General features: G+C 40.9%; 1 long non-coding RNA gene across 1 annotated transcript in view; it reads left to right on the forward strand.

Moving 5' to 3' along the window:
* The window catches only part of LOC123793126 (uncharacterized), a 32,971-nt gene extending 31,126 nt beyond the window's left edge, over nucleotides 1-1,845 (forward strand). Inside the window, exon 4 of the long non-coding RNA XR_006779854.2 lies at nucleotides 772-1,845. This is a non-coding gene — a long non-coding RNA (uncharacterized LOC123793126). The remainder of the gene's footprint in view (nucleotides 1-771) is intronic.
* The last annotated feature ends 11,799 nt before the right edge of the window (nucleotides 1,846-13,644 follow it).

A 13,644-nucleotide genomic window follows, 5' to 3' on the forward strand; every position in this document is an offset into this window, starting at 1 on the left:
ACAATCAAATGATATCAATGTTGGGCAAAAACCCCAATAAAATCCCTGGCACTTTTTATCCTTCTCATTCCTGGTAAAGCTCTTTTAAAAAATGAGGGACATTGGGGCTCCTGGGTGGCGCAGTCCTTAAGTGTCTGCCTTCGGCTCAAGGCGTGATCCCAGCGTTCTGGGATCGAGCCCCACATCAGGCTCCTCCGCTATGAGCCTGCTTCTTCCTCTCCCACTCCCCCTGCTTGTGTTCCCTCTCTCGCTGGCTGTCTCTATCTCTGTCAAATAAATAAATAAAATCTTTAAAAAAAATGAGGGACATCAATTGCTATGAGTCTCCAAAATGACAGAAATTCCAAAAAATAAAACCAATGACAGGTAGTGAGAAAAAAAGCCCCACTTCACTTTAGCTGGTACGTAAATAAGTCCACTTATATGTAATTCAGGGTATCCTGTCCGAAAACACTGAATTCCCCAAACAGAATATTCAGTTTAAAATTAATGTGGTTTATTAACAATTAAAAGTGATAACACAAGCTGAAGAAATTGGAGGTGAAATGTTGAGTCTCCTTTGATAGGTAGAGTAATTACAAAGTGTGCTTTTGAGGTTCAAGAAGACAGCCTCAGGACACAACAGTTTTAAAGTAAAAATTGGCTTGCCCTCTGTTCAAGTGATTTATTTTGCACTAAGAAATGGGTGTGAGACATGATGTGATTTAAAATTTCATCCCTTGATGGAACTGCTTGAGGGTGACATGATTTTTTTCTTTTTTCTTTTCTCAGCCTGCTCAGCCTATGAAGTTTCCTATCTAAAAGTTAATCTTCTGAAATTCCTTAGGAATTTAAGGAAACCTAATCTTCTGGTGTGTAAACAAAAGGGACTAAGTATATTGCTTTCCCTCTGACATTCAGGAGCTAGAAGGGCCCGAGTAGCCCCTCGGAGGATCTAGTGCTTACCATGGCCAAGCAAATCCAGCCATTCTTGTTTTGTTGCCTATTAAGTAATTACCTTCGGAAAACTTCACCTCTGCCATTAAAAATGCTCTTTCTCTTCTAAGAAAGCTTGAAAGGTGTGGGGGTGAACTGAGGAGAACATCCTTGAAAAGTTAAAAGGAACTGGGATTTAGTTAAAATAGAAGTTTAGATTATCAAGGGAGTGGTTATTGAGGAAGAGAAAATGAGTACTGGTTTAAAAAATGGATATTTTACATGTTTCAGTGAGTCCTTCTCTGTTTTCACCAAGGAAGAGAAATGTATTTAACCTGGTTTTACAAGTTTTCAACAGTCTGTTTATTATAAAGAAAACAAAACAAAACAAAAACTTGAAAAAAGATCTCTTACGGTATATACCAGCTAATCAATGCTCAACAACTGGCTGTTGCGGTGGAGGCCAGGGTGGGCCCTGTTTTGCATGTTTGTCAATTTCCGTGGTGTAAATGCTCCCACTATGGTGGATCCTATAAATGCAAAAGCACGAAGCTGGGGAGACATGCACAGTAAGACACCATTGCTCTTCCCATCATACAGACCCAATAAAGGCAAATAACCCCAGGAATGTAGACAATAGTAAAGAGTTGTGTGGGGGGGAAGGAAGTGATGAGTCTTGAGTACTTTTTATCTTTGTTTTTAATATAATTTAATTGTAAGTTTGTGTAAGTTAATTTTTAATAATGACCGTGTTTAACAACCAGCTCCCAACTTTTCCTGAATATTTAAGTTGGCTCTCAAGAACCAGTATGAGCTGGTTCTAGCATGCCACTAAATACATGTATGACATTTGTGGAAAGGGGTTTGGAAGGTCACACCCCAAATTATTGACAGTGGTAATTACCTCTTGGGGGGTGGGGGAGTTGTGGTGTGTAGAAGGGGGCCTTCAAGTTTTACTCTGCATACTTCTTGTTTGTACGTATTGCTAGTATAATAAAAGTGAATACAAGATGGTTTTGATAAAGTATCTGTTGTTTTTACACCAATACCTCCTTTCTCTCCTTCCAGCTGAACCCAAAACCCCGAGGTCGCATGGCTCAGCAGAGAGCGATGGACTAGGCAATAAAAATTTGGGTTTAATTCTGGGTTGGCCTCTCACAGTCTGGGTAACTGAGAGCAATTTATTTAACCTCTCTGAGCCTTGGGATCGTTGTTAAATGAGGATATTTGGAGTTTATCAGTAAGAGTCCGTTCAGCTCTAACCTTTACAGTTTTGATTACTTCTCATAGCACTCAACATGTATACTGACTACAGATGATCCAGGACACACCCACTGACAAAGAGTTCTGTGAAGTCCCAACTCACCACATTTATTACTTATTTTATTTCCTGACTTTTCAAAAGATTATAGACTTGAAACTCAGGGTCACTGTTGGTAATCATGATAATTGGCTGTGTTGAGAGAACTGAGGTTTGGAAACTAGCTAAAGGAGGGTACAGGAGATGTTCTCAGATTTGCTCTGCTCCTAGCGAGGGTTTGTTGGCTGACTGGCTTCTTGAGGGTACATATGACATGGGGGCCTGGGACTTGTGCCCTGGAGGAGTCCTTCCCGTGCTGCCTGCCTCGTATTCTTCTGGAATGAATTGTCTTGAGTAGCTGTCCTGAATGTTGAGTCTTCATTGGACTGACTCTAGTCTCTGACCAGACAAATTAGGAATTTGTTCTCAATCAAAATAAGAACATGAGTTTTATTGTTTCATTTTTTTTGAAGATTTATTTATTTGAGACAGAGAGCGAGCGCACGTGCGCATGAGCAGGGGGAGAGGGAGAGAGAGAATCTCAAGAAGATTCCCTGTTGAGCCCAGAGCCCCAGTGCCAGGACCCTGAGGTCATGACCTGAGCTGAAATCAAGAGTCTGCCACTTAGGGGCGCCTGGGTGGCTCAGTCGTTAAGCGTCTGCCTTCGGCTCAGGGCGTGATCCCGGCATTCCGGGCTCGAGTCCCACATCGGGCTCCTTCGCTGGGAGCCTGCTTCTCCCTCTCCCACTCCCCCTGCTTGTGTTCCCTCTCGCTGCCTCTCTCTCTGTCAAATAAATAAATAAAATCTTAAAAAAAAAAAAAAAGGTCTCCCACTTAACCAACTGAGCCACCCAGGCACCCTTTTATTATTTTCATTTTTAAACTATCAAATATTTACTAAATTTATTGTAGAAAATTTAGCAAATACAGATGAGCAAGAAAGAAAAAAGGGAGATCACTGATTTTAAAGTGTAGAATTCCATTTTTGTTGTTGCTGTGCTTTGTATATATGTATATGAGTACATGGATGTTTGAAATAACATCATCCCTCTTGTGAGTAAGGCACAGTGTAGACGCAGAGCATGGGCTCTGGAGCCAAAGTGCTCAGGCTGGAATCCCGGCTGCACCTGCTAGCTGGGATCTTGTGTGCTTTATCTTGCTGTTCTGCCTTAGTTTGCTCATCTGTGAAAAGAAGATGCTAGTACCTGCCTTCTAGGTTTGTTGTGAGAACTAAGTGAGTTAATAATATAAAACCCTTATAGAATAATGCTTGGCACACTATTCAATGACTGACAGCTATTTTTATTTTATTCTATTACGTATTGTTATGCTATAGTTTACTAACCTTAACTGTTGGACATGCAAGTGGCTTCTAATTTTTTTAAAGATTTTATTTATTTATTTGAGAGAGAGCATGAGCAAGGGAGGAGCAGAGTGAGAGGGACAAGCAGACTCCCTGCTGAGTGCAGAGCCCAATGCCAACGTGATCTCATGACCCTGAGACCATGACCTGAGCCAAAATCAAGACTTGGGTGCTAAACTGACTGAGCCACCCAAGCGCCCCAAGTGCCTTCTAATTTTTCACAACTGAGATGGAATCTCTTATAAGTTACAACTTTATGTATATCCTCAGGATAAATTCTTAGACCTGGAATCACGGAGTATGCACATTTTAATGCTTTAAACATATATTGTGAAAATTAAAGTCCTCTCTATAAAGAACACCTACGTAAGTGCACAAACAAACGTGTCCCAACTCTCCCTCATGTCAGTGCTACTGAGTAGATTGGGCTTTCACATTCTTTGTCGAAATGAGAAATATAGTCTATTTCTATAATATATACAAATCGATGCTCATCATCTTAAATGCAAAATAAATGCCCTGAGATACTATTAAACTGTGAAAAAATAATTAAATCGAAGGCAAGCATTTTTTTTCCATGAACCATTTCACCTGGTTGTGCCTAGGCATGGAAATACATCAGTGTTGAGCAAACCCCCTTCCACTCCCCGCCTCCCCCCCCCAAACTCCAAACCACCCGCTACCCAGCCCCACTGCTGGATAGCAACAGTGGAAGAGACACAAATTACCTCAGGGAGAGCATGCATCTTCCAGGGTGGAGGCAAAGGGCATTCCTGTCTCTCCTTCCCAGCCTTCCTGTCAGGACAGACTGCAGATCCTGACACGTCCTGCTGCTTTGAGGCAGATCTTTCAGAGGCCTGAGGGGAAGATGCTGTGTGCATCCCCACGGGCTCCTCACTCTGCTTGAAAAGTTTGTGAGCCTGACTGACTGGGATGCTGATGAGGGAAAGCTATAATGGGCAGTGTATCAGTCAGGGTTCTACCCAGGACCAGAACCGACAGGACACTGGAGACTCTCAGGCAGAAGCTGGAGCTGCTGACCACAAGTAGGATTTCTTCTTCCCAGGAGAAGCCTCAGTTTTGCTTTTAAGGTCTTTCTTCTGATTGGAAGAGCCCTCCCAGATTCCTGAGGACTGTCTCCTTTACTTAAAGTTGGCTGATGGCAGATGTTAACCACATCTACAAAGTATCCTCACAGTAATATCTAGACTGGTGATTAATAACTGGGTCTATTGCCTTAGCCAAGCTGACACATAGGCAGTCACAAGAAGGAGCCAGGGTTCATGAACAGAGGCCTTATTCCCTCTCTCACCAGGCCCCTGAGCCCCTGGGAGCTCCGTACCAGGCAATGCACAAGATTGCTGAGCTGGTGAAGACGCTGCTCTTAGTCAACTCCTCTCCTTCTGAGACAGGAGAGTGCCAACCTCTCCTCAGAGGAAGACGGAAGGAACTCATTATCTCTATTTTCATGCAAGATGATTTGGAAATTATAATTCATCAAGTTCACGTAATAGCGATTTTAGAGGAAAGTCTCGAATATCCACTCAAAGGACTACTGGGAGCAGTAGAGGTCTAATCATGACATAACTCAGTGTTTCCGAATACAATCCCAGGGTGCGTGCAGAGAAGCACTACTTCCATGGGGTAGTAAGGAGCTGGTGCAAGGTGAAAATTCCATGATCAAAAACATTTTAAGAAATTTTGGATTAAAGTTAAACATGTTTCTTTAGAGAAAAACTGAAAACTCTCCTTAGCAGGTTAAAGTGAATAGGGACTCTTGAAAGAGGTTGTGGTACGCGGTATTTCAAACTTGCTTGATTGTGCAATCAGTTTTTTGCTGGGCACATTTTGAGTCTAGTGTCCCATGAAATACTTTGGGAAAAGATGTTATAATCTATAGTGTTGGCCACTGAGAGTACAGATGGGATAACGTTTCTTCCGGATTATCTCAGGCACTGCCATCTAGCACTGCCAGCTACAGTGAGTTTGTAGAACTTACTGAACACCCGCCCTCATTTACTGGGTGTCGTATGTGCCAGTATTCTGCTCAGTGCAGGGAACATGGGATTGTTCAAGACTGACACAGGCCCTCCTCTCATGGAGCTTCTATCTTTCTCTAGACATGTGTCCCCTCCTCAGGAAGTGACCACCCGATTCCTCAGCCACTCTAAACGGAGCTCCAGCAGACCCACCTTCAACTCTGGTGCATAGGTTAAAGGATTATAGAAATGAGACCATGTACCCAAACAAACAGCGTGTGCCTTGGCTGGAGGAAGAGACGTGCTAAGAAAAATCATATTTGCCTTGCCAGAGAAGCAGATCAAAACCAGAAGAAAGAGAATCCTTTCATGTGGGGTGGGCAGTTTGGCAAAAAGTAATGCCTCTAGGGTTGATGGAAATAAAAGGTGGCCAATCTCCCCTTCTTGCTGCCAACATTTTCTCTTGACAGCCAGACACATCCTTGACTGAAAACCCTGAATATGAGAAGATTCAAATAACTAAAAAAACCTCAGGTTTTTCCACAGCCATATAAAGTTAAAAAGCCAGCCAGGAAAGCCCATACCTATGGTTCTTACCTCTAGGTTCCTCATCCGTCTTACTTTGATGAAGATGAATTTTAGTCAACATGAGGCACTCTTCTGTGGGTCTTAAAGGAAAAAAAACCCCAAAACCAGATTGGCTGCTTTATGCTGGACTGAGGAGTCCTTGGTTTGCCACACCCCGTATCTTACTGGTCAAGCTCGTCAGAGCAGCTGTAATGCATCTAGCCAGTGCTTCTTTGTGGGGGTGTCCTCTCCTGGGGGGTGCGGACTGGCAAAGAGGAAGTGATTCTCCAAGACAATCACTGGGCGACAGGAATGACACTGAGGGCTGTCCTTTCTATCTTACATTTGACATCAATTAACAAATTTGTATTAAACATTTATTTTATGTGAAGCATAAAAGAAAGGGACATTAAAGTAGGTCGGGTATCTTGACAGTAGAAATTTAACTTGAAAAGGAAAATTATAAGTGGTTGTTTTCTCAAGTTAGAATTGGCCATGAACCTGAAAATTATTCCCTTTATGTATATTCTAGTGTCTAGCCTCTGCCCTTGCTCAGCCCCTTTCCCAAAATGCTTCCATTTGGCTCAACCATGCTCAATTCTTAAATCAGTTCTGATCAGGTCAGTGAGCAGGTTCAGAATTTTTGGCTTACCAGGTAGTGGGGCATGACTTAATCTTGTTGTTATGGACTGTTTTGGAGACGAGTACTGACCTGCCCATTCAGTTGCAGCTTCCCCTTAATATTGTCCTCCCACTAATTTCCACCCCATCCCATCTTGATGTTTAAAATTTGACATTCCTTCTTCTAGATCTCTTCGGAATCTGTAAAAGTTCTTACCTTTGTAGGAGTTGGTCCTCTAGCAAGTCAGTTTCCTCAACCAAACTCTCACTCAACCTGAGCATGATTGATCCAAGTGGGAGAAAATTTTCTCTAAAGGTCAGATGTGACCACATTAATCTTCATAACTGGTAGTGGTTAGTAATGGATGCTCAGGGCCAGTCTATGCGGGTTCAAATCCTGGATCTGTCATTTACTTGCTGTATAATCTTCAGTAAATCACTTAATCTCACTGGACCTCAGTTTTCTCATGTATAAATAGATATATAAGCTCATAGCATTGTTGTGAGGATTAATGAATGGTAAAGCACTTAGGATAGTACATACCACATAGTAAATGATAAATAAAGTTAGCTATTACTGTTACTATTATTATTTTTCTGGTTGGTCTAAAGGGACTCTCAGTTCAATGGGGACAGAATTCATCAATTTGGGTTGTACTCTAAGAGAGTATAGGGGTGTAGGCAGTGTTTAGCTGGATTGCCAAACACACTGGTATTTCATACTTGCAGAGAGTTCAGGACTGGCCCTGGACATGTTCTCCCAAGTCTGCTACGGTAGCTTTGGAGTTAGGAGTTAAAACATGGCCCACTCTAATTTTGAGTGCAGAGTAAAGACTCACCATAGCACATCAAACTCCAGCACTGATCCATCAAGCAGAGGTTTAGGCAAGGTGAACAGGCAACCTCTCACCTCCTTTACCGCTGGAGTACTGCTTGGCTGAGTACCCCTCCCCACCTTTGAACAGCAAGCTTTGAACTATTGCCTAAGACTCTCACACCTTTCCTTTAAGAATACTTCTTAATTTGACTATTACCCTTAGGGAAATCTACTTGCCAAAAATTCCAACAGTAACTATAGGCTGAGATCCTGAGGGTAAATTAGTATTGGATTTCTGGGCAATTTGCCCTGAATGCTAATGTATAAAAATGCACCTGGATAAGGACATTTTCCTTCTGAATCACAGATTCATGGCCCAATTTTTACTAACAAGGAGAAAAGTGCTACTTTTTAAAAAGCTAAGTTCATTAAATAGATAACCACTATGGAGATGTACCCAACCTGAAGGCTGGGACTTGGTGACATTCACCTTTGTGTCCCTCACAACTCCTAGCCGAGTGCCTTGGACTTTGTTGGCACTCCACATAATACGGTGTGCTGAAAAGTGCTTATGTACTGGAGGCATAGAATCTTGGGTTCAAATTCACCTTCTGCCACTTATCTATCAGTGGTGGCGTCTTGACTAAATGTTTAACTTCTTTGAGAACCACTGAAGAAAATAATGTAAGTAAAATGCTTGACACATTCTCTTCCATTGCTGAATGTTAAGTGATTAAATCTAGAATTCCCTCCCAGTTCTGAGGAACCCTCCTGGGCTTTTGAGAAACTTACTTTGCAGTGCTTAGTTTTATAAACTTTTCTCAAAACCCTTGCTATTAGAAAAGAATTCATTCGGCATAACCTAATTTTTTTAATCATAGAGATAAATCACGTTTGCTCTTTTGCTACTCAGTTAAAAAAAACTAATTATTATGCCTTTGGTAAAAATTAGCCACTTTTTAAAGTAGAATATAAATTATTCTTAAATTGCTTTTGTGAAATCATTAAATCCTTGGAGCAGACATTAATTTTTTTGAGTAACTTTTTACTTCATATCCTTTGAAAATTCTCAATCCAAGCTTCCAGGCAAGAAACCCAGATTACTCACCAAGAAAGATAATCAGATTGGAATCAACTTTCCACAGGAAAACAGTATAAACTAAGAGATGATGGATTCTAAGGAAAAAGGACCATGGCCCCAGAATTCCACATCCACCCAAATTATCATTCAGTTGTGAACACATAAGAAGACACAGAAAACATGCTACTTACATACCTTTCATGAAAACAGTTACTCAGGGAAGTACTCCAGCCAAATGAAGAATAGATCCGAATAAAGAAATCAAGAAGGAAAGCCAAAGCATTAAAGATAGAATGGTGAGTATGAAATTTAAAGTAACTAACATATTGTCATTGTAAAGTTTAATGCAAATTTTAAGGATTTTTATACCAGAGGAGACAGATTATAATAATAAAACAATCTGTAACTAAAATTTCAGTTTATTTCACTGAAGCCTAGGAGTGGGGAGAGGAGTTAAAATTCTGCTGAAGGTCTGATCTTGATGATCGTGCCGAGATAGCTTATAGGTTTTGAATAATTCTTGACTTTGATAGAGAAATAGAAGTTCAGTTATATTCAGTTATACTTGAAATAAGCACAAGCTATTAAGGAAGAAAGGAAGCAAAATGCAGATATAACAAACTGAAGTACAAATTAAGAAGGTAGCAAGAAGACTAAGTCAGTAGTAAGAATATACGAGTGGGCAGAACGAGTGTGAATGAGTTCCTTCTCTTCCCCACACTGCTCAACAACACACACGCACACGCACAAGCAAAGGCTTTCCAATTAGGTGAAAAAGCAAGATTACTATTTTCTATTTGTAAGAGACATACTTAAAAGTAAATGACAAAGAATTATTTTTAAAAAGAGACAGGAAAAGATACATCAGATACACAAAAAATTAGCGATGAAATATAAGAGAAAGGAAAAATACACTAAACAGAACAAAGGAGCTATTTTAATATCAATAAAAGATGAAATCACCCAGAACATATAATCTTTATGCACTAAAAAATGCTGTACTGAACTGAAAACTATTTGCAAGCAATATAGCAAAAGAAAACTTAGAAAAGTTGGGAAAGTTCTTACAAATTAATTAGAAGTCAACACTGCAAAAAGAGAACGACCAAAGTATACTAACAGGTAGTTTATAAAAGAATAAATACAAATGTCCAATAAATGTATTGAAAGGTCCTTAACCTCTTTATATTCAATGAAATGCAGATTAAAGGCACAGTGATATATTTTTCACATATCCAGTTGGCAAAGATTTTACAACAGAGTTATGATATTTAGTGTTTGTAAGGATACGAGGAAACCAGTCCTCTCAAACAACTTTTGGTGGAAATGTGGACTGATAAAATATTTATTTTTGGAGATGAGTTTGTCAGTATTTATGAAAAATTTAAAACGGATCCATTTCTAGGAATTTATCCTACAGACACATTCACACACCTGCACGAAGACCTATGTATAAAGATATTCAGTATAGCATTATTGGTAGTAAAGAAAAATAGAAATAACCAACATGTTCATCAACAGAAATTAAATTTTAGGACTTCCCTACAATGGAATACTATGCAGCTATTAAGAAGAATGAGGTATGCAATGATGCGGAATGATTTCCATAACATATTAATGGAAAAAAACCCCAAATTTCATAGCAGTATATATGTGCTCAGTGTTGTACTTGGTGTTGGGGACACAAAGATGAATTCAGGTGTGATTTCTTTCTTGGTAAGCCCTTCTCGTGGCCCTTATCATGAAAAAGATCACGGTGTACCCTTTGTAGGTAATTCAAAATAACAATAATGCTAAACCTCACAGTTTAGCAACATTATTATTGCAACAAAGGAGGTTGTCAACAGCATGGAGTGCTTGAGGGCTGAAGAACACACATCCAAGCAATTCTTGGATACCAGCTGGGTATCCTACAATTCAACTCAATTCTGACTCTATCTACCTGGAGATAGCATTAGATCCCACAGATTAGTGGCTCAGTTCTACAAGACTGCCCTCCACTTCAGGTGTCAGTAGAAAGCCCAGGTTGTTACTCGTGCATCTGATGGACCAGCTATAAATCAGGGGTTCCCATGACTCCCTCTTTGGATTTGCTAAACTTGGTAGAGTGGCTCACAGAACTCAGAGAACAGTTTATTTACTAGATTAGCAGTTTATTATAGAAGGGTATAATTTAGGAGCAGCTGGAGGGAAAAGATGCATAAGACAAGGTATGGGGAAGGGTGCAGAGCTTCAGTGCCTTCTCCCAGGGCACCGCTCTCCCCACATCTCCACATTTTCACCAACCCAGAAGCTCTTGAAACTCTGTCCCTTTGAGTTTTTACAGAGGCTTCATTACATAGGCATGACTGATTAAATCATTGACATTGGTGAGTGATTCAACCTCCACCCCCCTTACCCCCTTTCTCCTCCCCAGAGGTCAGTTCCAACCCCCCAGTCACATTAGTTGGCTCTCCTGGCAACCAGCCCTCCTCCTTAGGTGCTTTCCAAAAATCATCTCATTAACATAACAAAAATCACCTAATTTTATTGCTCTCATTACTTAGGAAATTCCAATGGTTTTAAGGGCTCTGTGCCAGAAATGGGGCTGAAGACCTGATATGTATTCCTTATTATAAATCACAATTATCACAGGACTTATTGGAATATAGATAATGTGGGCCCATAGTTTCTCCTCTGGAAAGTGTAAAAAAGTTTGGAGACCTGTATGATTTACTAGAAAGACCTCCTGGACAAGCTTCAGTGGCGTGCTATGGGCCATGGCAGTCCTCTGCCGTCCACCCCCACTGTGAGGTCTGGGATCTTGCACAGAGCTGCAGGGTCTCATCTTCAGGCAGAGAGCTCAAGGCAATTTGTGTCCTATCTGAATGTTGTTTAGATAGTGTTTTTTAAAGGAACAAAGGGATATGAAATCATTTGACTGGTTTCTACCCCTTAACGCATAGAATGTTTTGTCTCATTAACACTTAAAAACATTGAAGTCACTCATTCCCTTGGTACTTGACTCATGACTAGCATCTGGCTTTTCCATGTTTCCATGATTGGTACATATCTTGCTTTCTTTGTCTGAAAGGCCCTGGCTACTACTCTTTCTTCTTCAGTTTTCAGCTCAGATGCAGCCTCCTACCAGCAGCTGTCATAGCTGACCTCACAAGTCTTGGCTAGTACCTGTCTTCACGTCTGTTGTAGCACATATCCTGTTCTGGGGTTCTAGTTTGTTTGTGGGTCTGACTCGTCCATGAGGCTAGAGCTGTTTGAGGGCAGGTTGACACCCAGCTCAGGGCCTGACGTATGCTCGGTCCACATTCAATAAATACTTTCTGAGTCATTTAGTTAGTGATCGAGTGAGGAGGGATACCTCTTTTCCTGAGATAGAAGTGAAGTGGGAGAGGAGTGATGACATGGCTGATTGGACAAGTCAGGACAAAAGCAGACTTGCTCATAGGCACCTGTTATCTCAGTGAAGGGGAGCTTAAGCCACCCACTGAGAACAGGGGAGGCAGGGAGCTGGTCGGACCCTCGAGGAAAGTGGTAAAGGTTTGGAACAGCGGTTATGGAGAACGGAAATGGAGTAGATGAGAAACCCTTGAGGGCCCAGTTAAGATTGGAGCTCATAAATTTATAATGGAGCCCAGTAACATGAATATGTAATTTTCTCCAAAAGGGCTTAGCGGACCTGAACCAGAAATAGATAAAATAATGGTAGTTACTATTTATTCATGCCTACTATATGCCAGGATCTATGCTGTATAATTAAAGTGCCCATTCTCTATTCCTCATAGCGAAGCCTGTGATGGAGTGATTATTATTTCCATGATATGGATGGAGAAACTGAGGTCTGTGGAGATCAACAACTTGATAAAGTCACACAGCTGACAACTGGCCAAAGCAGACGCAAACCACAGACCGATTCCAAAGGCCAGTACTTTGGCTGGGGCCACGCCATTCCACTGATGCTCCATGAATCCAGTTGGGTTGGGCTGAGTTGGTTTTGTCATGGTGAAGGAGAAAGGAAGCAAGAAAGAAGGGTCCTGGCTAGGCTGCTGCCATAATGACTAAACGTGACTCTAGGTAAGCTAGTATCTGAATCCAGGTATGTTTGGACGCCTCCCAAGTGAGAAACTAAAGGTTATCAGCAATATCAAAGACTAGCTTTAAAAGTGTAAAGGAGCGGGGGAAGGGCATAGATGGAAAGGTGTGGTTTGCTTTCAGGAGTCTTAAGTGACCCAATTCCAGGTGATGTAAAGCTAGAGTATAATCATGGGAATGAATGTGAATGAATCAGAGTTAAGGAGGCCATACAACTACAAGATCCTTCTGTATTGTTTCTTGGAAGGTCAATGCCTGGCATAGTTTAGATGCTCAATATTTACTGAATGAATGAATGAATGAATGAATGAATGAATGAAAGGATAGCCGCAAAGAAACTACAAAGTAGTGGGACTTTCTGTGTGGTTTGTGAGCCTTTATCATTCTTTTATAATCCCACTGTACCCATAGTCAAATGAAGTAGAGGTAGCGTGAAAACCGAAGTTGGCCCTCCCAAATGAAAGCAAAGTGCTCCCCTGAAGTGACTCTCTGATTTTGGAGAGTAGGGTTACAGGGGCTCAAACATTTGAAAGTCTTTTCAATTGGAAGAGAAAAGAAAGTTTAGCAAAAACAGTTACTGTTATTATGGATGAGAAGAATGGTGATCAAGTTTAGAAATGACAGTCTTATGTATGTTCTGTTGTTTGTTCATTTCCCGTTACATGAGTTAACACCTCTATGCTCCTTTAGCAAAGAGAGTATGCATAGTCTGTGTTTCGTGTGTTACAGGGACCCAGGCTTGGTCAACACTTTCATGCTTTGAAACCTGTAATCACGACATAAAGTCTTATTTAAGCTAAGTCATGATTATCCTTCACGAATGGAGTATAAAACAGAATCCTGATTCATGAATCAGTTCATTGTTTTTCCCTGCTGATGCTTGATTGTTAGGTATAACATACATGCATGCCG

Source organism: Ursus americanus, chromosome 13 (genome assembly GCF_024610735.1).
Source record: "Ursus americanus isolate L20-20 chromosome 13, mUrsAme1.1.p, whole genome shotgun sequence".
In the NCBI taxonomy this organism is placed as follows: Eukaryota; Metazoa; Chordata; class Mammalia; order Carnivora; family Ursidae; genus Ursus; species Ursus americanus.